Source organism: Ischnura elegans, chromosome 4 (genome assembly GCF_921293095.1).
Source record: "Ischnura elegans chromosome 4, ioIscEleg1.1, whole genome shotgun sequence".
Classification (NCBI taxonomy): Eukaryota; Metazoa; Arthropoda; class Insecta; order Odonata; family Coenagrionidae; genus Ischnura; species Ischnura elegans.
Window position 1 is genome coordinate 6,467,605 of NC_060249.1, and position 25,963 is coordinate 6,493,567.

Genomic DNA, 25,963 nt, shown 5'->3' on the forward strand with positions numbered 1-25,963 from the left:
TTTTCACCCCCAGGAACTTTTTTCCTTAAAATTGCACCCCCATACAACGCAGTGGGTCACAATTCTTCTTCTAAAAAGCACCAAAAGCAGTAAAAGTAGCCTCTCTAATACACGGGTGTTAATGGCACACGAGTAGCGGTCGGTGAAAGCAAGATGGCTAGTTGCGCAAAATTGTTCTGCCGGCCGGCTTCAGCGCCACCGTGAGGAAAACATAGGGACTGCCAATCTAGAAGTATATATCTGTGGGTTTAACCATTTCGATCAAAGGTATCTACTAGCTGTTGCGAAGGAGATATGTTTCATATTTGAAGCAGTTTTTCTTTAGGGATACAGCAAACGATTATAAATTTTCATTCGTTTGTGCGCTTTTAATTTGTGTTTGATTATATTACTGATATTACTTAGTAGTAACTTTAGTAATTCTAGTAACTTTATCGTGAGCTTTCGGCAGTGTTCCGCGTATTTCGTTGCGCTGTTGTTTTTGTTTTGGTTACGGTACGAGTGATAGTGGAGAGTGAGATTGGAAGTTTGTTGATGTTACAATTTCTGGTTTAAAAATTTGTTTCAGCCTATTTATTTCATTGTCTACGTAATGGTAATGTGAAATAGCATCAACTGATTCTAAATCATTAGTGATGAGTGGGAAGTGAGATGTGAAGAATTCTTTCGAACGTCAACGAGTGCAAATTATTTTGGTGCGTGTAGAGTGATTGGAAAACTGATTATCATTGTTTACTACCCAGACGGCACAGGAAGTTTTCGTACCTAAATACGAGGGTGGACAATCAAGATACAAAAATCGCGCTTAGGAAGTTACTTAGAAGGTTTTGTTTCTTTATTTCCTTTAATGACGAAAAAAGATGCAAGAGGACTGGCAAATTCATATGCATCGATAAAATTGTATCTCATCGATAAAACTGTATTCGGTCTGGGACTATTTTCTTTCGCGGGTGGTGCCATCTGGTGCCATCGTGCCATATCCTCCTAGAAAGATCACATGCCTTCACAAGCCGTTGGAGATGGCATGGTTTACGTCACGTCTCACCACATTTCAGGGATTTTTGTGGTTAAGTTTGTGAAAAATAGAGTGTCTGGTAATGGTGAAGTTTCCCCTATTCTTTAATTTCATTCTCTGGGCTTCAGAAACGTGTTTGTGAGATATTTTTGTTAAAAATGCCTTCCGTGTGTGTAATGTCGGGATGTAATGGAAACTCCGGGACATGGCTCAAGTTTTTAGCTTTCCAAAAGATCCTGAGTTGAAGAAGAAGTGCATTTGGGCGATAAGAAGAAAACATTTCACCCCTACGAAAAACTGTGAGGTATGTACTCTTTCTCGCTGTAATTATTTGGATGTAATTTTAAGTTAGAAGTGGCTTCGGGATGTTGATGCATCAACATCCCGAACTATTCAGTACTGAAGTACTATAGTACTATTCAGTACCTAAAATGATGATTCAAAATATTGTAGCAGCAATTCTTTTGAAAATTCTTGCATTTTAGTTGTCTTTTTTGTATTAATTCATTCGGTAAACGTGTGGTTAAAGGAGAAACTAGGAATAAGCTGCCAAGTTTATAGGATCGAGTATTGCTTCTTAGCTTGCCCTATGGCGTATTACACGTCGGCTTTCATCATTTCAAATTATCTTATGCTATAGTTTAAAACAATAAAAATATCAGGCATAAAAATATTTACTATATTTACGAGCCTAGTAATTTGATTTCTCATGCAGAAATACCAAAAATTGGAAATGATTTGACCTAATAAGTTACATGGTATTTTATTATTTATTAATTTTAGGTGTGTGAGCTTCACATCGCACCTTGTGATATCAGAAAATAATCTGTGGCCTTGGACGAGAAGACGAGGAGAAAATTCTTGCTGAATTGAAGGTGCCCAGATTGGAGGAAGGTACCATTGCTTCACTGTTACCTGTCGCCAAGAAGACAGACATTGTGGCAGAAGTGACATATTTGTGGATGTGGATTTGATTTGTGCAAGTTGGTGCAGTGATAGTGGACGTTCATCGGAGAAAGTATTGACGATAGTTTGTATGTATCGACCAGTCCTCTTTTAAATAATTTTCTATTCGAAAGAGAATAAGAGTAATTGTTTCGCTAAATTAGATGTGGGATAGAAGAGAAAATTGGAAATATTATTGTGGTTGACAATAGAAAATATATAATATATGTATTGTATTTCTGTGGGTTTTTTCTTTCCTGCCTCTTTAAAATTTCTTGCGGTGGTGACTTCATGCAAAGTAAGTATAAAATCGGAGGTGTGATCTAAGAGATGCCATGTTTTATTTTACAAGTGTTTATGCTGGTGATTTGGCAGGACTTTCATATTTTTAATAGGTTGATACATTTACTGCAGTGACCTAGGGACTTTTACTCATACCAAATAATTTTTCAAATACTTTAGCGCCTGATATGGGTAAGTTTTAGTAGCTGAGACTGAACTATACGTTAATTTTTGCTTGCATTTTGATGAATTCGATCATACTAATAGCAGATGTGTCAGCAATCCGGTTTCATCGGCAATTTTTATTTAAAAATTTTATTTCGTCAGGCTTTAGGGTAAGCTTTTTAATGCTCGTGGGCTATGTGATGTCTTATTTAGTGTCAAAATTAATAAGAATTAACTCTCATTAACATCTCAAGGTTTCCAAGTAAGTACGAGCCACTTAACAATGCTGGATGCTGGGGGTGCGTGAATTAGCCATGAGAATCTCATTTTTCGCAGAGTTATTTAAGTGGCCGAGTAAGTTTTGTAAGTTCTCAATGGGTAAATAATACTATATCATGAATTCTAATTACCATGAAAAACTCACAACCGACAAAAACTTTGTCGGTCGTGAGTCTTTCATGGTAATTAGAATTCATGATATGGTGTTTTTTACCTATTGAGAACTTACAATTCATAATGATTCGTATCAAGGTTCTCGCTACGGTCGGTAGCTATCGATTGTGTTGCGTTCGATACATTTTTCGATCGTGCGAGTTACGATATATCTAATTTCGACCTAATCGATTGAGATTAGCCTGAGTGCCGTGTTCCTGCGCGCTTCGTATCCAATCGTACGTGCTTAGTAGCGGACATTCACATGCTGCGTACGCGCTTCGTCGACAGGCCGCGAACGGAAATTATCCATTGACGAAAAGCGACGGAGCGGCATAGTATCCCCTTAGTCAATGGGTACTATGTACATACGAATTAGATACGGAGGGTTCTGTGCCGTCTGGGTATAATTACGTTATAGTGTTTTAAATTAAGTGTGAGTCAAGATTTTCATTGAACCAGTTGATTCAGAATGTACGGATTATAAGTGTCATAAAGACAGCTCGTGAAATGTGAAGTGAAATGTTGTGTGCGTTGTAGTGCTATTTGTGATATGATCAGCAATAAATAAGTAAAACAAGATACGTTAATTATGCTTTGTTTTTTTACATTAACCACCTCTAGTAAACTATATGCCCTATATTTCCGCACGCTGTCAATATTTGAAATATTTAAATGTAGCGAAACAGATTGTTGTTTCCTTGACTAACATTTTAGGAGTTGCAAACATATGTTACTAATTACTCGCACGTAGATGTTTGTAACGTAATAAATGTGTATCATTCCCACATTTATCTCAACGTTAATTTGTTAACGTTTCATTTCTGCATTGCAAAAGTTTTCGTTTCTACTCCGGCATTGAGATGTATTTCTGCTTTCCGAATACAGATATGTATAATATTGACGTTGCTAGTTATGTTTTTCCATACTAATCACGCATACACTAATGGAAACAAATATCGGAAGTGCAAACAATACGCAATGTATATGATCAATAAATATACGGCCGTTTGTAAAGCAATAACTGCATCTCAAACATACAAATGCTTCGGTATTACTCATAAATCTACCTTTTCCCAAAGGTATTGCATAATTTTTGTGTACAGCAATCAAAAAATATGTCTGAGATGCGATATCACATCGAATTATCCATTATGAAGTAAATATTTAAATGCATTTTGCTGAATCAATTTCTTTTGTTTGATAGTGTTACGAATTTTGCGCGCCGCGGAGGAGCCAGATGCAGTGTTGTCAAGCGTAGCCTAGCGGGTTGAACCCAAATCGCTACCGAGTATCGGCTGCCGAGCTGGCTAGTAGCATACTAAGTTAGTAGCTCTTAGTAGCTCACGTAATACAATCCATGAATACCATATCTTAGTAGGCGACTAAAAGGTCTTAGTAGCCGACTAAGTTAGTCGCCCTACTAGCGTGTTTTAGCGGAAATCTATGAATACGGCCGATACTATATATTTGATTCCATTGATTCTGCGGAACTGATACTCCACACGAATATTTGTTTTAATTTTTTGAACGATTGAAAACGTCTTCCATCAAAATCCGATTATATTTAAGGATTCAACGCCCAAATGTTGGTTCGGAAAATTCATAACTCGCACTGCGTGTAAGGATCAAATCATAGAATAGTTTTGAAACTTTCATCTCTACCGAACTGATGCTCCACACAAATATTTGCATTAATTTTCTGAACGTTTTAAAAAGTCTCCAAGTAAAATCTGATTAGAATTACGGATTTAACGCTCAAATGGTTGTTTAGCAAAGTCTCTTTTGGCACTCTGCGTCAGGAACAAATCATATAATATTTTTGAAACAATTATAGATGTTAAACTGATGCTCCGAGGAAATATATTTTATTTTTCTGAACTTTTTAAAACTTCTTCTACCAAAATCCGATTAGAATCTTCTCTATTATAAACAGCGCTTGGGGTAACTGACTGACTCATGGATACAAATTCCCGACCACTTCTTGAAGTGCTGGAGAGCTGAAATTTGGCACGCGTGCGGGAAACCCGAAATGATCCGGAGGAAAAATCCGAAAACCGGAAGTTTCAGCCACGTGTCGCCGCTACGACGACAAAATGGCCGAAATCGCGCTTTTTCCGGGGACCCTCTTTCGGTTTTAATTTTACTGCACGCGAACTGTGCGCACCACACGGATCGTTTATGCTTTTTTTGATAGCTGATAAACGTGAGCATGTAATTAGGTTAATTTATTAGTTTCCATTTGAAAAAACTGCAGCCAAAATGGCGTCCAAAAATTGATTTTTCGAAAAGAATTTCATACCTTCCCCTCCCCTCGACTTAATTTAAGGTGTTGGATAACGAAAATTATTATTATATATGCTCATAACATCGTCTACGAAATGTAGGTAACAATTTTCTTTCATCGTGCTTGGTACTCATAAAAAAAATCAAAGTATTCGGAAAATGACCGAAAATTACGATTTCCAAAAGATTAACACAAGGTCTTGTCAATTTAACCCGACCGATTTCTTTCAAACTTTGTAGTTAGATACAGCTATGCATTGTCTTTCAGACACCATAAACATTTTATAAATGATTTTATGGATTTAACCGCGAAAAAAAAAATGGCGGGCACTATTCACTTTTTTCAGGGACTGGTTTTCTTCTTATTGTATTACTCTCGAAATATGGATGTCATAAGGCACACTTCTTTTAGATATGACAGTAAATGAATGTGATCATATAGTATCGTCATCTTTAAACCCCCGAAAACCCCGAAAAAATTAAAATTAGCATATAAGTTGCATTTTCGGATACTTTTCGTCACAATTCCGCCGCTTTTCCAATCCTTACCACTCATCGCTACGGAATTGATGTGGACGATTGATGACCGCTGGCAGTAAAAACCTTAACCCCCGGTAAACACTCACACACCCCCCCAAAAAATAAAATTTTTGCATATAAGTCTACTGTTTGGGTACTTTTCGTGACTATTCCACCGCCCCCAGCGACTCATCCCCACGGAATTTATGTAAATGGATGGTGACCGCCAGGAGAACACACATTTAAACCCCCGGTATCCCCCTGAAATCCCCCCAAAATGTAAAATGTGTCATTTAGTCTCCTATTTGGTAACTTCTCGCAAACATTACGCCGCACTACCCGTACCCTCTGATCTCTAGATCCGGAATATTTGGTAAGGGCGAGCCACCGTAAACCATACGGGAAAAAATACCAGAACACCCCCGATCATCCCCTGGAACATCGCCGAAAAAAAGATAAAAAATTATAAAGTCGCCTTTCCGAATAGTTTTCGTCACAATTTAACCGGTGCCCGTACCACTTAATAAAACCCCCGATAGCCCCGTGAAACCTCCCAAAAATTTCTAATAAATGCCTCTCAAGGTAAATGAATCGTCATACCACTGTTCCAGACCCCTAGGACTTATCGGCATGGAATTTATGAGAACGATATGTGACCACTGGTTTAACGTAGGGATAAAACCCGCGGTATTCCGTTGGAATCCCCCGCAAAAAATTGAAAAACATGCCATTAAGTCTTCTTTTATGGGCACTTGTAGTCACTATTACTCCACATTGCACTACGCTTTACAGTCATCGCTACATGATCACTGTGGACGATTGGTGAACGCATGCATAACAAATTAAAACCCCCGAATCCCCCTGGGCACCCCTCTTGGTGGAGAACAGCATTAATGAGGACTAAGCGGAGCAGCCGCGGGGGGCTCCACAACAACAAGGCGGCGGAGCCGCCCCAAAACGAGGAACGGCGAAGCCGTTCCGAGGAGTAACTGGCGTAGGCGAGGGGGAGCTTCAGTAACCCTCGGGCAGCGAAGCCGCCCCGATGTTCAAGCGGCGAGCCGCTGTGGATCCCCCCCATCTGTGGGCGGCGAAGCCGCCCCTCAAACGAATAACGGTTAAACAGTTCCGAAATGCCCTCACCCTCTGGGCGGCTATGGCGACCCCAGACGAGGAACGTCGAAGCCGTTCCGAGTATTAAGCGGGGTAGCCCCGGGGGGGCACACTCAACCCCTGAGCGGCGAAGCCGCCATGCAACGAGGAACGGCGAAGCCGTACCGCGGAATGAGTGGAAGCCTGCCTACCCCCTGGCAAGCGAAGCCGGCCCCTAGCAGAGGTGAGATTATTCGAACTTCAAAAGTCCTCGAACGACCACAAATGTTGACGGCGAAGCCGGAACCGGGGTTTTCAAGGGTCGGAAACGTCAATTTTCTATTATCATAAGTCATCTTCGGAATATCAAAAGTCATCTTCGGAATACGGAATGACATCTTCGGAATAACGAAAGTAATCGTCGTAATATCGAAAGTCACCTTCGGAATACCGACATTAATCTTCGGAATACCGAAAATAATCTATAACCTTGGCAACAAATTGTTTTGTCACCATTGCTTGCCGAGAAAAAAAATAAAAAATGCTGAAAATCACCAAAAAGTACAATTTCCAAAAGAGTAATACAAGATTTCGTCCAGTTTTACGCGATCGATTTCGTTAAGACTATGTACTTACATAAAACTATGCATTTTGTTTCAGAAAATTAAACGTTTTTACAATATTGCCATCGATAAACCAGCAAAAATAAAAAATGGCGGACACTTCCCATATTTTCCCGGGAGTTCGTTTACTATTTACCGTTATACAGGCGATAAATTTCCGTCACACGGACCCTTGTTGTATATGATGAAAGCAAATAAATGTCGCTATCTACTTATGTAATAGGGAAATTGCATACTTTTTATAATCAGTATGCTGATATACTACAGTAAACACTTAGTACCGCAATATACTTTTTTCCGCTTAAAATTCAGTTTTTACCCTAGAAAATGACTCCCAAAAGTCTCCCGAGTTTCGCGGGCTAAAAAATACCGCCCCCACTAATCTTTGGCCGTGACGTCATAGTTCAGTACGAGTCCAAGATCCAAGCCCAGTAACTGCAGGTTTGGAAGAGCCACGTTGCGTTTAAAGGAGAACATGGCTGAAATAAGGAAAAATTACAAGTGGTGCATTGTTCCTCTGTGCAATAAAACCCCAGAAAAAATTTTCGTCTGCATTCCCACGGAGGAAATTAGAAGAAAAGCCTCGATGCATGTCGTCTGTCGGGATGAGCGTTACGGAAAAATAAGAGTATAATTAACGGAATGATAAACCCGTGTGCTATGTGAGCGAAGATAACTTTAATATTAATAATATATCCATATTTCATTGACTGAATAACTTGAAACTGAGATTTTTCGATAATTCGGCCGCCGTAGAATAAAAACTCAACTTCACAACAAAAATCGAGATAGGTGTTTCTCTATGGTTATGATGGACTTAAATTATTTATGGCACTTGTTCAATTTCAGTTACGGAAGGACATAGAAAATTCCATGATGTTTAAAATCAAGAGAGGAAATATGAAAATACAGAGCAACGTTGATCCTCATGCATTCGAGTGCCAGCCAAGAAGACAGCGTTTTCTTCTACTGTCGGCGTCAAAATGATGTGCCGCAGTACTTTGCAAATTTATACCCTGGCTTCACTGCATGCAGTACATAATGAACTATATGTCATTTTAAAGGAAATTTTATCTTAAATTCTGATTTATTTTATTACAAAAAAATTGAAAAATGTATAGACACGGCCAGTGCAATATAAATGACTCCGCGCACCGAAAAATTAGCCGTTTTGTCAACTTCATGAACTTTGCAACTCAACCTAAGGAAAACTACTACGTCTACAGCATTCATCATCCACATTAATTTACACTCGTCAGTGCGGATTAATAAAATGGCTTTTGGGTATTTTTAGAACTTATATTTTGTTATAAATTAATGAAAATATTTAAACATCGTCTTGTCCCAAAGATAAAGGAAGTTGTAGATGGAAAAAGAATGGAATCCAGAGGTGGTCACAAAAAATGAATCGCAGCATTCTTTGATTTTATTCTACGCCGGCTTGCTTTTCAGAAAAAGTTGAGTCACAATGAGGAATGTTCCGCGGCCCTTGATTTGGAAACTGTGGAGATAGAGGAAGACGTGTGGATCAGCAATTTCCATTTAGTTAGTTGTCAGGATAAACCAAGGATCCATTTAAAGGTTGTTAGGCTATCGTATAAAGATAGGACTGATGTGCACCACAGGGGAAATGGGATGTTTGAGGGAAAGTCAAACCCAAAGTTGTCCAAAGAATGTGCAGTTCTATGTTGCTCTTTCCCAGTTAAAACCAAATAGAAATTGGATTGGGATGATATTTTCACCACGGGTTCCAGTGAGAGTGCAGGTGATCATGGTCATCGTCGAAGGTCATCCCTCTAGGATTTCCGATACGGAATTTTTAAGTGACAACCGATCGCAATGACGATGAGCTCGCCTTTAGAGTAGGTTTCAGATATATCGTGAGAAAAGCTCCCAAAATGTATTAAATACTGTTTGGAAAATATTCAAATTTTAATGTTACTTTAGGAAGGCCTTCTAATTACAAAAGTAACTTATTAACACCTGAAGACGTTGTATTTATTATATTAATCGAAATGCGATTGACCGATTCTTTCTGCAGAATAGGAAGTGGTTTCGGGGTTTTGAGTTACAAGATGGTAGATTGTGTTGGAAGTTCGTCTATATTATCGCTACTAAATTGAAACATTAATAGTCTGGCTTCCTCAGAGCTTCCTGTCGCCCTCCAGGCAAGGTATTTTTAAGTTGAAAGTATCATCGACAGCTTCGAGGTGGAAATAAGTTCACCGTAAGACTCTCTACCGGACTGCCAAAAGAATACACATTTCACATGAGTATACGCTTTCGCCAATGTTATACGCAAGTCTCACTTTGTTATGAACTATAAAACATTTCAGATGCACATCGGTTGGTTCCTTTAATTGCGACGATGTTGCCCGGGCGACCACCATATCGAATTCCCATCGTAAAAAATGCCCCAGATATGATACGCTAAATTTTTTTCGCGTATAGAAGCCGATATTCACTTTTAACATTGTTTCTTATGGGATATATGTTTCGATTAACGTCATTTCGTTTATCGTCACATTTTTCAGGAACGAGGACTCACTGTACTGGAACTAAGAAATGCCTCACAACCAAGCCGTCGCTTGTGTCCAAATGCCTATGCTGCTTCCTTCGCTTCCTCGTACTGAACTATGACGTCAATTTGCCGCTAGCCAATCATCGGGCGTTTTCGAGTCCCACTCGTATTTGAAAATTCTCTTGAACTTTAATGAATAAAATATCGCTAACGACATCAAAAAGTAATAAAACCTTTTCACTGTGATACGCAAACATGTATTTCTACATGATTTTGGAGCTCACAACTGTTTATGAAATGTATGCAAGTTCCCTATTCTTGAAGTTAATTTCAAACTAAAACGCTTTCAAAATGGCGTCCAAAATCTATTTGTCGGAAAATATTTAATATTTTCCACTGCAGTCGGCCTAATTTTATGAGTTGGACAACGAAAATGATTATTATATATGTTCATAACATCGTCTACGAAATTTAGGTAACAATTTTCTTTCGTCGTCCTTGGTTACTCAGAAAAAAGTAAAATATTCCGAAAATCACCGAAAATTACGATAGGATTTTGTCAATTTATATCTCACCGATTTCTTTCAAACTTTGTAGTTACATACAGCTTAGCATTATCTTTCAGAAAACATAAATATTTTATAAAAAATTTAATGGATATAACCGCGAAAAAATAAAAATGGCGGGCACTCCTAATTTTTTCCGGGGAGAGATTTACTTTTTATTGTTTTACTCTCGAAATATGGATGTCATAGGGGCAACTTCTCTTAGATATGATAGTAAATGGATTTGACCATATATTATCGTCATTTTTAAACCCCCTGAAAATCCCTAAAAAATTAAAATTTGCATATAAGTAGCCTTTTCGGGTACTTTTCGTCACAATTCCGCCGCATTTCCAAGCCTTACCACTCATCGCTACAGAATTGATGTGGACGATTGATAACCCCTGGCTGTAAAAACCTATAAACCCCCAATAAACCCCCGGTAAACACACATACACCCCCAAAAAAATAAAATTTTGCATATAATTCTACCTTTTTGGGTACTTTTCGTGACTATTCCACCGCTGGTTCTTACCCCAACGACTCATTCCCACGGAATTTATGTGAACGGATGGTGACCGCCAGGAGTACACACATAAACCCCCGGTATCCCCTGAAATCCCCCCAAATGTCAAATGTTCCATCAAGTCTCCTATTTGGGAACTTCTCGCAAACATTACGCCGCACTACCCGTCCCCTCTGAGCTCTAGATCCAGAATGTTTGGTGAAGGCGGGCCACCGTAAACCATTCGGGAAATTATACCAGAAAACCCCCGATCCCCTCCTGGAATCTCGCCGAAAAAAAATAAAATTTTTAAATTCGCCTTTCCGAGTAGTTTTCGTCACAATTTAGCCGGTGCCACTACTACTTATTAAAACCCCCAATAACCCCATGAAACCTCCAAAAATATTTCTAATAAATCGCCTCTCCGGGTAAAAGAATCGTCAGAATTCCGCCTCTATTTCGGACCCCCAGGACTTATCAGCACGGAATTTATGAGAACGATTTGTGACCACTGGTTTAACACAAGTATAAAACCCCCGGTATTCCGTTGGAACCCCCTGCAAAAAATGAAATACTTCCCTTTAAGTCTTCTTTTATGCGTACTTGTCGCAACTATTACGCCGCATTGCACTACCCTTTACAATCATCGCTACATAATCACTGTGGAAGATTGATGACAGCATGTATAACACATTGAAACCCCGAATCCCCCTGGGCACCCCTCTCGGAAGAGAAGACCATTTATGAGGACTAAGCGGAGTAGCCGCGGGAGGCTCTTCATCCCCAAGGCGGAGAAGACGTTCCGAGGAGTAACTGGCTTAGGCGAGGGGGAGCTTCAGTAACCCCCGGGGGGCGAAGCCACCCCGATGTTCAAGCGGCGCAGCCGCCGTTGGCTACAATACACCCCCCCAAAACAAATAACGGTGAAAAAGTTCCGAAATGCCCTCGTCCTCTGGGCGGCTATGCCAACTCCAGACGAGGAACGGCGAAGCCGTTCCGAGTATTAAGCGGGGTATTCTCGGGGGGGCACACTCAACCCCTGGGCGGCGAAGCCGCCTCTGTACAAGGAACGGCGAAGCCGTTCCGAGGAATGAGTAGGTCGCTTCCCTACCCCTTGGCCGGCGAAGCCGGCCTCTAGCTGAGGTGAGATTATTCAAACTAAAATTCTTCGAACGATCACAAATGTAGACGGCGAAGCCGGAACCGGGGCTTTTAAGGGGCGGAGCCCCTTAACGAGCGCGCGCAGCGCAGCGAGTCTCTATTATAAACAGCGCTTGGGGTAACTGACTGACTCATGGATACAAAATTCCCGACCACTTCTAGAAGTGCTGGAGAGCTGAAATTTGGCACGCGTGCGGGAAACCCGAAATGATCCGGAGGAAAAATCCGAAAACCGGAAGTTTCAGCCACGTGTCGCCGCTACGACGACAAAATGGCCGAAATATCGCTTTTTCCGGGGACCCTTTTTCGGTTTTAATTTTACTGCACGCGAACTGTGCGCACCACACGGATCGTTTATGCTTTTTTTGATAGCTGATAAACGTGAGCATGTAATTAGGTTAATTTATTAGTTTCCATTTGAAAAAACTGCAGCCAAAATGGCGTCCAAAAATTGATTTTTCGAAAAGAATTTCATACCTTCCCCTCCCCTCGACTTAATTTAAGGTGTTGGATAACGAAAATTATTATTATATATGCTCATAACATCGTCTACGAAATGTAGGTAACAATTTTCTTTCATCGTGCTTGGTACTCATTCCGAAAATCACCGAAAATTACGATTTCCAAAAGATTAACACAAGGTATAGTATATTTTTGAAACTATTAATTCTGCCGAATTGATACTCCGCTTAAATATTTGTTTTGGTTATTTGAAGGTTTTAAAATGTCTCTCATTCAAATCCGATTAGAATTACGGATTCTACGCCCAAATGTTGGTTTTGAAAGGTCATTCTTGGCACTGTGTGTCAGGTACAAATCATAATATATTTTTGAAACTATTAATTCTGCCGAACTGGTGCTCCACTCAAATATTTGTATTAAATTTCCGAATGTTATTAAGCGTCTCCCATCAAAATCCGTAAATATTACGTATTTTACGCCCAAATAATGATTTTGAAAACTCATTTTTGGACTTATGCGTCAGTTACAAGGAATAGTATATATTTGAAACTATTAATTCTGCCGAACTGATACTCCACTTAAATATTTATATTAGTTATTTGAAGGTTTTAAAAAGTCTCCCATCAAATTCCGATTACAATTACGGATTCTACGCCCAAATGATAGTTTTGAAAAGTCATTTTTGGCACTGTGCGTCAGGTACAAAGCATAGGATATCTTAGAAACTAATTATTCTGCCGAACTGATACTCCACACAAATATTTATTTTAGTGAACCTATTAAAACATCACCCATCAAAATCCGATTACCCTTACGGATTCAACGCCCAAATGTTGGTTTCCAAAAGTTATTACATGCACTATGTGTCAGGTACAAATCATAGTATATTTCTAAAAGTATTAATTCTGCCGAAGTGATAATCCACTCAAATATTTGTATTAGTTTTCTGAAGGTTTTAAATCGTCTCCCATCAAAATTAGATTTGAATTACGAATTCTGCGCCCAAATGTTGGTTTTAAAAAGTCATTTTGGCAATGTGTGTCAGATACAAATCATAGTATATTTTTGAAACTATTAATTCTGCCGAACTGATCCTCCACACGAATATTTTCATTGATTTTGTGAATATTTAAAACGTCTCCCATCAAAATCCGATAAGAATTACGGATTCCAAGCCCAAGTGTTGGATTTGCAAAGTCATTTTTGGAACTGTGCATCAGTTTCAAGGAATAGTATATTTTTGAAACTATTAATTCTGCCGAATTGATACTCCGCTTAAATATTTTTTGTTTTGGTTATTTGAAGGTTTTAAAATGTCTCTCATTCAAATCCGATTAGAATTACGGATTTTAATCCCAAATGTTGTTAAGTCTTTAATGCATGCAGCGCCATTGTAGGCAAGTTGACGAACTACATCAAATTCGCGGGTTAGAACGGTGAAAAGAGTTCGACGTGGGGAACCTAAATTGATCCTGGTGAAAAAATCCGACTATCCCCGGTTTCCCCCACCAGGAAAACCTCAGTCCCGTGGGATAGTAACTACGTTGCACAATTCCCAAAATTCCCTAGCTCCAGGGGCGGATCCAGGATTTTTTTCTGGGAGGGGACAAGCAAGGCCGTATCCAGGATTTTGTTCTGGGTGGGGCACAAGGATACCTCGTAATACAAAACAAATGCAATGATAATGGGACCGTATTAAAAATCATGCATATTTTTGAGGGTCTGGGGGGGGCACGTGCCCCCGTGCCCCCCCCCTGGATCCGCCTATGCCTCCTCCATCCATCAGCCATCGGCCCCTCCTCCGACGCTTTCCTCATCTTCGAAATCAAACAAAAGGCCCCAGCTCGCACAGGTTTCGTACCGGGTGAGACGAAGTGTTTACCATGTGTCATTTATGGCGAATAAGGACAGGCACTTAGTTTGAATCTTTTCCAGGAGATGAAACTACCATAGGGAGAAACTCAATGCCGTGGCAAGAGGTGCCACCTGTGTAATATATTTATGGCCTGGCCGATCTAGTACGTACTCCAAGGATAGATGGCGTTAGTTGTCACCGGGAAATTCAAACCGTGCTTTTCCCCAATTCTGTTTAAGTTTTCGATTTAATATTTTTACATGGAGATTTCGGCCTATAACAATTCAAATTACCAACAATTAAATAAACTGGAGGTAATTTGAATTCTTATAGGCCAAAATATCCATAGCAAAACCACTTCATCATTATTAAGCAGCTAAAGCAGCTTGTTGAGAATTATTTGTCACTTTACTGAGAACTTCAGAATTTAATGAGCATTCATTCATCAATCATTACAAAAGATGATGATAAATCATATTATCGATAAAAATACCCCTAAAGCAATGGAATAACTCTAAAGGCAATTATAGGCAAAGTTGAAAATAGCATGCGCTGCTTTAAAAAAATTCAAATAATATAATATTGTCAACACAAAAATTTAATTAACTCAATAATGTGCAGCTACACAGTAACACAATTCATGATTAATAATGAAAAAAGTACAAAAATATCAATTTTCCTCTTTAGTCTTGCCAGAAATTATAGCTGTTCTTCACTTTTTCCACAATGATGATCCCTGATTGCTAAATCAACCAAATAACCTGAAAGAAATGAAGGACACGAATAAGACATGGCAATCACCATCATGCTCTCTAAGGTAGAAGTAATATTAAAATCCTAGGAGAAGGGAGAACCAAACTTTTTCTAAAATAACACATTGGTCACCGACTTAGTAATGCCTTTATACTATCATGTTTTTTGTTTAGGAACAATTGGAACAATTTAATTGGGCCTCACTTCATCATTAGGACCTAACATGATGTCTTGGGAGCCCTACTCCCATCTTTTTGGAATGATTTTGTAGGAATACAGAAAAATCAATTTAAGGTTGTCATGAAATTTATAGGTTGTTCCTAATACATTTGTAGTAAAAATTTAAAAAGCAGGTGATTTGGTAAAAATTAAAAAACATCAGGAGATACTGTAAATATGAATGTTTGCTAACACACACTCAGGAGTTAATACAAAGGAGCTGAAGATAACTCATCTGTCACCTTAAAGAATAGGCCGAATGCCACTAACTCTTAGAATGAAAAATTCAATCGCTGTCATTCAAAGGAAAACTGAGTGTATAAATATTTTTTGTTGAGATAAATTATGTCACCATATGCTTAACAGATCCCTGACAAAAATAAACTCCTCCATTGTGGTGAGGTGTACCCTCCAATGAGGGTAAGGGAAGGATAGGTGTACCCTTCGTATACCCTTCAGCAAGGGTAGACGAAGGGTATTTTAGAACATTGGTGGGTAGGCCCTCTCCTTCCTGGAGTGTACGGGAAGGGTTGGGCCAGCCTCAATAAAGGGTACAGGAAGGGTAGGACTAATATAAAAACTAAATTAAAATAAATGGGGATGAGTTGTAACAGTGATTTCTAAAGTTATAAGACAGAAAAAAAATTAGCCTTTACATTGTCTTGAATCCAGAACCTACATATTGGAGGATAATGAACTAGTGCTTTAACAACCTCAGCTATTGAGGTACTTGTCAGATGTTGCTTCTCAACGGAACTTATACTACAAAATCTTAAGATGAGATTCGCACCCAGGCCTATGTGGAAGAAAGCTGTAACTTTTTTCTACCTATTTCGTTTCAGAAAATAAGATCGGCATTCAAGTACGGAACATCACTCTCGCGATGTCCCATTGTCAGCCACACAAATATGTTACATCCTAAAAATGTGAATGAAAGAACTTCTAAATGAGCTTTTTTTCACACAATTATAGAAACTATTGTGTACAGTGGCATAGCAAGGAATTTCGTTTGGGGGGGGCCCAAAACCAGGTGGGGAAAGTTTTGAAACACAGGATACTAAATAATGGGTTTTCAACTAATTCAAACACTTTTCATAATCGAAAAAACTTCAACAGTTAAAGAAGTACATATTTTTTAAATTCATTATTTTTCAATATTTTGTTTTCTTTTATGAAGGAAAATGATTGTTTTTATATTTCGGGGGGTGAGGGTCCAAATCCCCCGGGACCCCACCCCTCCCCTGTGAAAAAATTCTATAAACCTCTTTCAAATTTTTATACATTCTTATACATTGCCATGGTAATGTATAAGAATGTATAAAATTTTGAAACAGGTTTATACAATTTTTTCATAGGGGCTGGCTACGCCACTGAATATGTATATTATTGTTTTCCTTAAGGGAGTTTTAAAGATAGGTTGTGTAGCCCGTCTATCTTTGCTTTCAAAGACTGCTAATGTTCTTGTACAGAACTCAATACTCTTTAGCAGGTGAAAGTAGCTGAGGAGACACTTTCAGGATATGTTTTCCTCAGTTATAAATGCTAAGTCCCAAGGAAGGGTAAACGAAGGATTTTTCTACCCTTAATGGTGGCTACCTTACCCTTAATGATGGCTAGAGGAAGGGTACACAGATGGTAAGGGAATGAGTTCCAAGGAAGGGTAGACGAAGGATTTTTCTATCCTTCCCTTACCCTTAATGGTGGGTAGGGCGTGGGTTGTGCAAGGGTAACTACCCACCATGAAGGCTACTACCCTTCCTTTACCCACCATGGTGGAGTTAATTTTTTTCAGGGAAATTAGTCATTAGTGTATCATAACCTAAAAGGCGTTAGCGTAAAGGCATTACTCATTCGGTGTCCACTTAATGAAAATGAAACAGGAAGCACTGAATGATAGAATGATTCATCAAATTGTTGGCACACTCTTTGAGGAAATATCCTTATGAAATACTTCTGACTTTATGAAATTGTAATACTAAACTGAATAAAAAATTTAAACATATGAAATAGTTTGATCAGAAGATCTGAAGGCAGAGTGACAGAATTAAAAATAACAGAGGACCAAATGTAGTTGTGAATTGATTTCTCAGCTGCTTCCAACAATGAATATGTTACTGTATTCATGAAGTAACAAGTAATGGCAGAATACTTGAATTCATAGAATAGCTGAAGTCATCAATAAGTTTGGTTTAGAGCATCAAACTTGTCAAAAATTTATGAAAATTGCATGCAGTATTACAAGAGAATGACAAAGAGTTAGAGAATCCACATTCATATAATAGTTAACAATCATTCTGGACAAAATTTTGTATGAAGTGGAATATACATGCAAAAATACATGGTGACTTCATTTCAGGCCTTGGTCAATATACTTCCAAGACATGATACTAAAAATCCATCAATGAATTCTTTTCCTAATCGATACATACTTTTTAAAATGTGAGCCTCAACATTCGATCAGAAAAGTGAGGATGGAATGGAGAGATTTAGAAAATTATTACATTTCCTCTTGAATTACTTACCTTTAGCAAAACAGTAGATTCCTAGACCATATATACGGCATGCCATCAGAGGTAACTGGAATACATCAACCGGCTTGCTGCAAGTAATACAATGGATATACAGTGGAACTTGGTTAGTACGTTCCTCCTTAGTACGTTTTCCTCTTTAGTACGGCGATTTCCCTCGGTCCCGGTACCATCCGAACAAAATACAGGTAAAAGAATTTGGTTAGTACGTTTGAAAAAATTGCGCTTTCCTGGTTACTACGCTCAATTGCTTGCCGTGACGCAACCCGCAATTCGTTCTTAAGTGTCGTCTTAAGGGTCGCAAACGTCTGAATTCATGATTTAATTTATTATTATTAGCCATTAACATTCTTCCATTCATTCCACATCTCTTTCTTCTACCGTAATTTATCCAAATGCATTTCTGAATTCTTGTGACGTGCTGAATAATAAAATGCGGCCATTTTTCGGGAATGTCTGACTATGAAAAACTGCAGCCAATAAGAAGCCCCAATTTTCCCCACCCCGAGCTTCTCACCTTATGTTGCCTTTGGAGCGCTTGGGAGTGCCCACTGCTGAGCACAAAGTTCGTGAGTGGGCAATTGTTGCTATTGCACGAGTTATCATGATGAAGAAATGAGTCTTAACGGTATTAGACAATTCCCACATTATCTAAAGCAGTACTGCTCCATAAACTCGACGTCGTGCATATTAACTTGACTACTGTTGCGAGAGCAGACGATTCTCTGGATCTCCTCGCGAAGCTTAGCTTAAAAATACTTGATCTCGGAACGAAAGCAGACGACATTAGAAAAATTTTGAAAGTAAATTTCAACTGTTTAATATAAAATTTTCTTGTAATTACGTCGTAATCTAATAATCTTGCGTGTCATCAGTCGATATATCGATCGATTTTACAATCGAAATGGTATCATTCCAGAAGCGAATGTCTACGGCTGTTGCCGTAATTTGAAAGTCAATATAATTTTGCCCAATTTTTATGATGTTTAAAAAACCAGTTGACTTACTCCGGGTTGTTGTTATATTCTCCGAGTACGCTGTGAGAAAGAAAAATGACTTATCTGAGCTTCACTCGTCCTCGTTCTGTAAATATATATAGCATAAATCACGGGAGATAGACGCCGTAATCATGAAATCGTCTCCGGGATGTCCATGAAAAATTGCGATTTTTAATCACATGGTATTGTTTTTCATGGTAGCGCTCATTTTCTTGATTTTAAATGTGAAAAGAGTTCAGGAAGGCGATCCTATGAGAACTACCGATAGTAATTGTAATTATGACGACTTTTTCACTGATTGCAATAACCCCGACTGCTATTATTTATACTTTCCTCGTTAGTACGTTTTCCTGGTTAGTACGTTCATTTTTCGTGGTCCCTTCAGAAACGTACTAACCAAGTTCCACTGTATTGGTGGCAATGATGACAATTGTTTCAGATCTAAAAATTAATGTATACATATGGTTCAGTCCCTTTGTAGTAACATACCTTTGTTTCAACAGCAACACATTGATCATCCTCATATCTCTGTCATGCCATCTAGAGGTAGCCAGAATGCATCAAAGAGCTTGCTGAAAATGAAAATGATTGATGGCAATAATGAAAATATTTAAATGTCCAGCTATTGAGTAGTCATTTATGAGCAATATAATTTCAATTCATACCATCATATATCTTCATAAATGATGGTATGAATTGAAATTTATATATTTCATTCATACCATCCTAATGTGTCATAAGAACCAATTAACTGCAACTACATTTGTCAAACAGCAACTACTCATTTGTAAAATTTTCAGTGGAAAATACTCTAATCCTATATCTAAGGATTATTTCACATCTGCTCAGTTATTTCTAAGCTAAAATTCAATTTACACTCCCAAAATTTGCTATACGAAGAATGACTGATGGAAAATAAGAATCACTTTATAAATGGACACTAATTAAGTAACAACAGAAACCCTCCTCCTTTTTCCGGGCTTGGGACCGGAAACACAGGCCCTGAGATATCAATACCTCCACTGCAAAAATAGGTTAACAATCACCCACCGAATCAAATCTTTATACAAACAGGAGGTCCACAAATCACATGAAAAAGTTCTTATACTACAGCGTATATTAATAGAAATACTTCCATGCATCTCCACCGATGGCTTAACAAGTTATCACTCTGCCTCTCCTCCTTTTATAGAGAAAATAATTGTGTTCAGTTGCTACATGCAATTAAAACGGTACGTGGAAATTGCTGATGCAATGATCATGTTAACAAGTACACTCTGAAGCATTTCACCAATCTTGCAGAACGAATGTCGGACAAATATGAATGACAATTGGTGAAAAATAACGAGGGTATCTTGAAAACGTTGCATCAACAACGTTCACCACCAGCATTTCCAACAACCCCATCAACTTAATAGACACATTGGAATGATTATCGAATGAAAATCAAAATTCCTTGAAGAAAGAATTACATTATTAGCTAATATGGCTTGAAAACTTAACAGATTATATCAAATAATTATATATATGACTGAATGAAGAAAACACTCACCTGGAAACAGTTCGCGGAAATTGAAAAAACTTGCAATCTTTCGATTGACAACCCCTAACTGCACATTTATCGCGCATTTTGAGGCGTTAAATGTCACTACACTTCCAGAAAATTGTCAATTAACAAACCTTTTCTGCGTTAAAAGCAAAAAAGAACACGGCCCACAACGAGTATGACGACAACAACAACACAGCTGATGGACGGCATGGAACGGTGCGCAATGTCCGTTGAAACGATTCAAAACATAAACACATGTGCGAATGAAAATATTACTTTTCGTTATGTAGTAATGTCAAAAATATCAATAAAAATAAAAATACGAATATCTGAAAGTACTTCATCATTAAAATTGAAAAAATATATTTGAGTTATAGCTTACTCCAACTATAGGCGGAGTGGCGGTCGCTGGTACCTCTTCCCCCGGGCCTGATAAACGGCCTTGGCCGTGGGATAGTAACATTAGCGCATTTCCCATGATCTGCTATCCCCCTCCATTCAGCACTCGCCTCACCCACTCTGATGCTTTCCTCTTCTCCAAAATCAAACAAAAGGCCCTCGCTCGCGCAGGGATCATATTACGAAGACCTTAGCTTCGGAAAATATATCAAGTTACACGAGAACAATAAAGACGTGTCTCACGCCCCCCTTTTCTAACCCAATGACCTTTTTCAGCCTACCTGCTTCGAACTTCCCCATTTCTGGAGGTCAACTGCTGCATAAGTACGGTGAGATAGTTACATTAGCGCATTTCCCAAGATCCGCTATCCCCCTTCATTCAGCACTAGCCCCCCCTCTGAGGCTTTCCTCTTCTCCGAAATAAAAATAAGGTCCCAGCTCGCGCAGGGATCATATTACGAAGACCTTAGCTTCGAAAAAATATCAAGTTACATGAGAACAAAAGAAATGTGTTTCGCGCCCCCCCCCTTTTTCTCACCCAATGACCTGTTTTAACCTACCTGCTTCTTTTCCAGTTTCTGGAGGTCAACTGCTGCATGAATCACCTATTAGCCCAAAAGGTGTCTAACAATGACTTTCGGCAATTGATATTACACCTTTGTTGGATTGGAGTATTAGTAATGATGGCGTAATTTAAAAAAGAACAAGACCAAACGCGACGCATTTCTGACTTTATTTAAGCAGTTTGCGCGAGGAAATAAATGTCAAAATAGGACGGAGACTTGGCATTCTGGCGAGACTCGATATGAGCAGCAGAGCTTCTCGGAAGTTGATGCCATATTTTTTTCCGAAACATATATCAAGTTACAATTTCTGAGTGGTGCCATAAAACTTTATTGTTACAGTCCCAGACGAAGGGATATTTTCTCAGGATATTTGGTTTCTCCCTGATAGCAATTCCAATTCATCTTCGTATCTCGTGAGAACTCCCAAAGATGGACTGAAAATAATTGAAGGGAATCCGGTGGAGGAGAGCATGTATTTTACGAAGTGCCTCAGATTGTCAGCTAGCACTTGGCAGCAGGAGTGGGGGTAAAGCGATGTTAGTTGAATTAATTATATGCCCAATTGTGTCCATAAAATTAAAATATTCCATTAATCAGCTAAATTCCTGTTCGAATCCTTTAAAGGAAATCGAAATTACTCCCCAAAATCTAATGTTGCCTGCAGCATAGGTAACCGAGTCAAACATTCCAGCATTCATCGTTTAGTATTCGACGTATTCGAAATTCTAGGTATTCGAATATTCGAGCAATGATTTAATATTCGAATTCGATATTCGAGTTCCAGAAATCTGCTATTCGACCCATCTCTAGTATATTTTTGAAACACTCAATTTTGTCGAACTGAAATTCAAAACAATTTTTGCTTTAGTTTTATGAACGTTGTAAAACGTCTCCCATAAAAATCAGTAAAGAATTAAGGATTCTACGCCCAAATGTTGGTTTTAAAAAGTAATTTTGGCGATGTGTGTCAGGTACAAATCATAGTATATTTTTGAAACTATTAATTCTGCCGAACTGATACTCCACACGAATATTTGCATTGATTTTGTGAACAAACGTCTCCCATCAAAATCCGATATAAATTACGGATTCCAAGCCCATATGTTGGATTTGCTAAGTCATTTTTGGAACTGTGCGTCAGTTACAAGGAATAGTATATTTTTGAAACTATTAAATCTGCCGAACTGATACTACACTTAAATATTTGTATTAGTAATCTGAAGGTTTTAAAACGTCCCCCATCAATATCCGATTACAATTATGGAATCTACGCCCAAATGTTGGTTTTAAAAAGTCATTTTTGGAATTGTGCGTCAAATACGAAGAATAGTATATTTTTGAAACTATTAATTTTGCCGAACTAATACTCAACACAAATATTTGCATTAGTTTTCTGAACATTTTAAAACATCTCTAATTAAAATCCGATTACAATTCCGGATTCGAAGCCCATTCCTTGGTTTTCAAAAGTCATTTTGGTACTGTGTGTCAGGTACAAATAATAGTATATTTTTGAAACTCTTAATTTTGTCGAACTGATACTCCAAAAAATATTTGCTTTAGTTTTCTGAACGTTTAAAAACGTCTCCCATTAAAATCCTAATAGAATTAAGGATTCTACGCCTAAATGTTGGTTTACAAAAGTCATTTTGGCAATGTGTGTCAGGTACAAATCATAGTATATTTTTGAAACTATTAATTCTGCCGAAGTGATACTCCACTCAAAAATATTTATTAGGTTTCTGAATGTTTTAAAACGTCTCATATTAAAATCCGATAAGAATTACGGATTCTACGCCCAAATGTTGGTTTTGAAAAGTCATATTGGCAATGTGTGTTAGGTACAAATAATAGTATATTTTTGAAACTATTAATTCTGCCGAACCGATGATCCACACAAATATTTGTATTGGTTTTGTGAACATTAAAAACGTATCCCACCAAAATCCAATAAGAATTACGGATTCCACGCCCAAATGTTGGTTTTGCAAAGTCATTTTTGGAACTGTGCGTCAGTTACAAATCATAGTATATTTTTGAAACTATTAATTCTGCCGAACTGATACTCCACTTAAATATTTGTTTTAGCTATTTGAAGGTTTTAAAATGTCTCTCATTCAAATACGATTAGAATTACGGATTCTACGCCCCAAAGTTGGTTTTAAAAATTCTCTTCAGGAACTGTGAGTCAGGTACAAAGAATAGTTTCTTTTTGATACTCTTAATTCTCCCGAACTGATACTCCAAACAAATATTTGTTTTAGTTTTCTGAACGTTTGAAAACGTCTCTTTTAAAAATTGGATTAGAATTACGGATTCTACGCCCAAATGTTGGTTTTAAAAAGTCACTTCTGGAACTGTGAGTCAGGTACAAAGAATAGTATATTTTTGAAACTCTTAATACTGCCGAACTGATACTCCAAACAAATATTAGTTTTCGCTTTCTGAACGTTTTAAAACGTCTCCCATTAAAATTCGAAAAGAATTAAGGATTCTAAGCCTAAATGTTGGTTTACTAAAGTCATTTTTGGCACTGTGTGTCAGGTACAAAGAATAGTATATTATTGAAACTATTAATTGTGCCTAACTAATACTCCACTAAAATATTTGTATTAGTTTTCTGAAGGATTTAAATCGTCTCCCATCAAAATCCGATTTGAATTACGGATTCTACGCTTAAATGTTGGTTTAAAAAGTCATATTGGCAATGTGCGTCAGTTACAAATCATAGTATATTTTTGAAACTATTAATTCTGCCTAACTGATACTCCACTTAAATATTTGTATTAGTTATTTGAAGGTTTTAAAATGTTTCTCATTCAAATCCAATTAGCATTACGGATTCCAATCCCAAATGTTGGCTTTGAAAAGTCATATTTTGCACTGTCCGTCAGGTACAAATCATAGTCTATTTTTGAAACTATTTATTTTGCCGAAAAATGTAGTGTCTTTTCTTGACCTCTTCTTGTGGCATTCCCGGCACCTTCTTTGCACCGTTCGTTCCTCCTGCTTTTTTCGTCAATTGGTCGGGTTAAATGGAAATGCCGTTATAAGCCTATGCCTCAGAAGGGACTGCAGGTGAAGGGCCTGATGGGCGAGTGAAAGCAGGTGAAAGTAAAGATTTGATTACCGAAAGTAATAAAATGAATATCTGGGATTCAGTTTCTGATATAAATAATAGCTGTTGAGGAGGAGAAGGTGGAAGATGTGAATGCCGAACTTCTTATACTACTTGAGAGTTTTTTGCTCATTTGGCTAATAGGACATCATCTGACCAGTGTGATCTATGTCCCCCATTGCCACCTTCCTACTTGCAATTGCCTCAGGTTTGGGAATAGATCCCCCTCCCCTTAGTTGGGGGACATCCATCATTTCGCCGCCATACTGCGAACTGATCATCAGTACTTCTCTCTTGTCTTTCCACTTCATGACGTCATCAGTGTAGGCATTCACAACTCCCCCCTTCTTTAATTTTTTGAACTAATTTGGGGAGCATTACCCTTCCAGTTAGTTCTCTAAGTTCCGGTACAATAGGTCTTCCGCTTCAGCAGTTGGCAGGCCAAATAGACACTGCTGTAATAGTTATCTATAAATAATGAATGGCCAGCATCAAGTTGACCCTCCATTAGTTTATTTACAGCAGTGTCAACGTGGCCTCGGCCTCCTACATCAGCATCACTAGATCCTGTGTAAACAATAAATCTGAGAACTATCCCGAAGGTTCCGTTAGCATGTAAATTTTGTCACGGCATTAGTAAGTGAGTCATGAAAGAGGTCGATTAGGGGGCGAATTCTATTTAGTCGGTCATTTGGCTGAGGCTGACCAGATTCTGGGATTTTCGCTAAGTGCAAGCTTTGCAAAATACCCGAGAACCTGTCACAGCTCATACATCCCCGAGAGCAGGGAAAGTTAAATAGGAAGTCCTTACTCCAAAAGTCTGATATCCTATTTAATCGGATTGTTCCCATGTGGCACAGGATGCCTAACAACGTAAGGAGCTCCTCTTTCATCAAGGACTTCCATTTAACAATCCTTGCTTTCGGGGCTACATTCTGCACCTTTAGCTCGTCAGCAAATCTATTTGTCTCTCTCACTGTCAATTCGAGAATACTGTCAGTCAGTAAAAGATTATTAAAGTCTGGATTAAAAGTTGGTCTCCTTGAGCCATACCAGGGGTCTGGGTAAATGGAATGGGGTCTATTGCCGGTCTGTCAGAAGTCCAAGTGCAGGTGGTGTCTCTCAGTCTGGCAGTGGTGGCTTGCGAAGAGGTGCTCCGGCCTCATTGTCATAAGCTGGGGTAGGATGGTTACCAGCGGAGGATTGTAAGGGTCTGACCAGCAGGTACCCGGAGAACAGCGGCCGTCCCGTTTTACACAGAGCACGCGCAGATTAGCTATTCGCTGCCGCGAGATGACATGCATTCCGAAATATTCCCAGAGGGAATCCCCGAGCCAGTCGGTAGACCATTGAACTCTGCTCATACTAAGAAAATATCCTCTGACGCAGTCCTGCTTGAGGGTTCTTCCGCCCCAACACCCTCATCCC

The 25,963-nt window shown here is 38.6% G+C and overlaps 1 long non-coding RNA gene across 1 annotated transcript; it reads right to left on the reverse strand.

Annotated features, from left to right (window-relative positions):
- Positions 1-14,982: 14,982 nt before the first annotated feature.
- On the reverse strand, positions 14,983-20,969 carry LOC124157029. The gene is made up of 4 exons (XR_006864519.1): positions 20,456-20,969; positions 19,393-19,475; positions 17,900-17,976; positions 14,983-15,166 (listed from the first exon to the last, which is right to left on the reverse strand). It is a non-coding gene; the product is annotated as an uncharacterized LOC124157029 (long non-coding RNA).
- Positions 20,970-25,963: the final 4,994 nt, after the last annotated feature.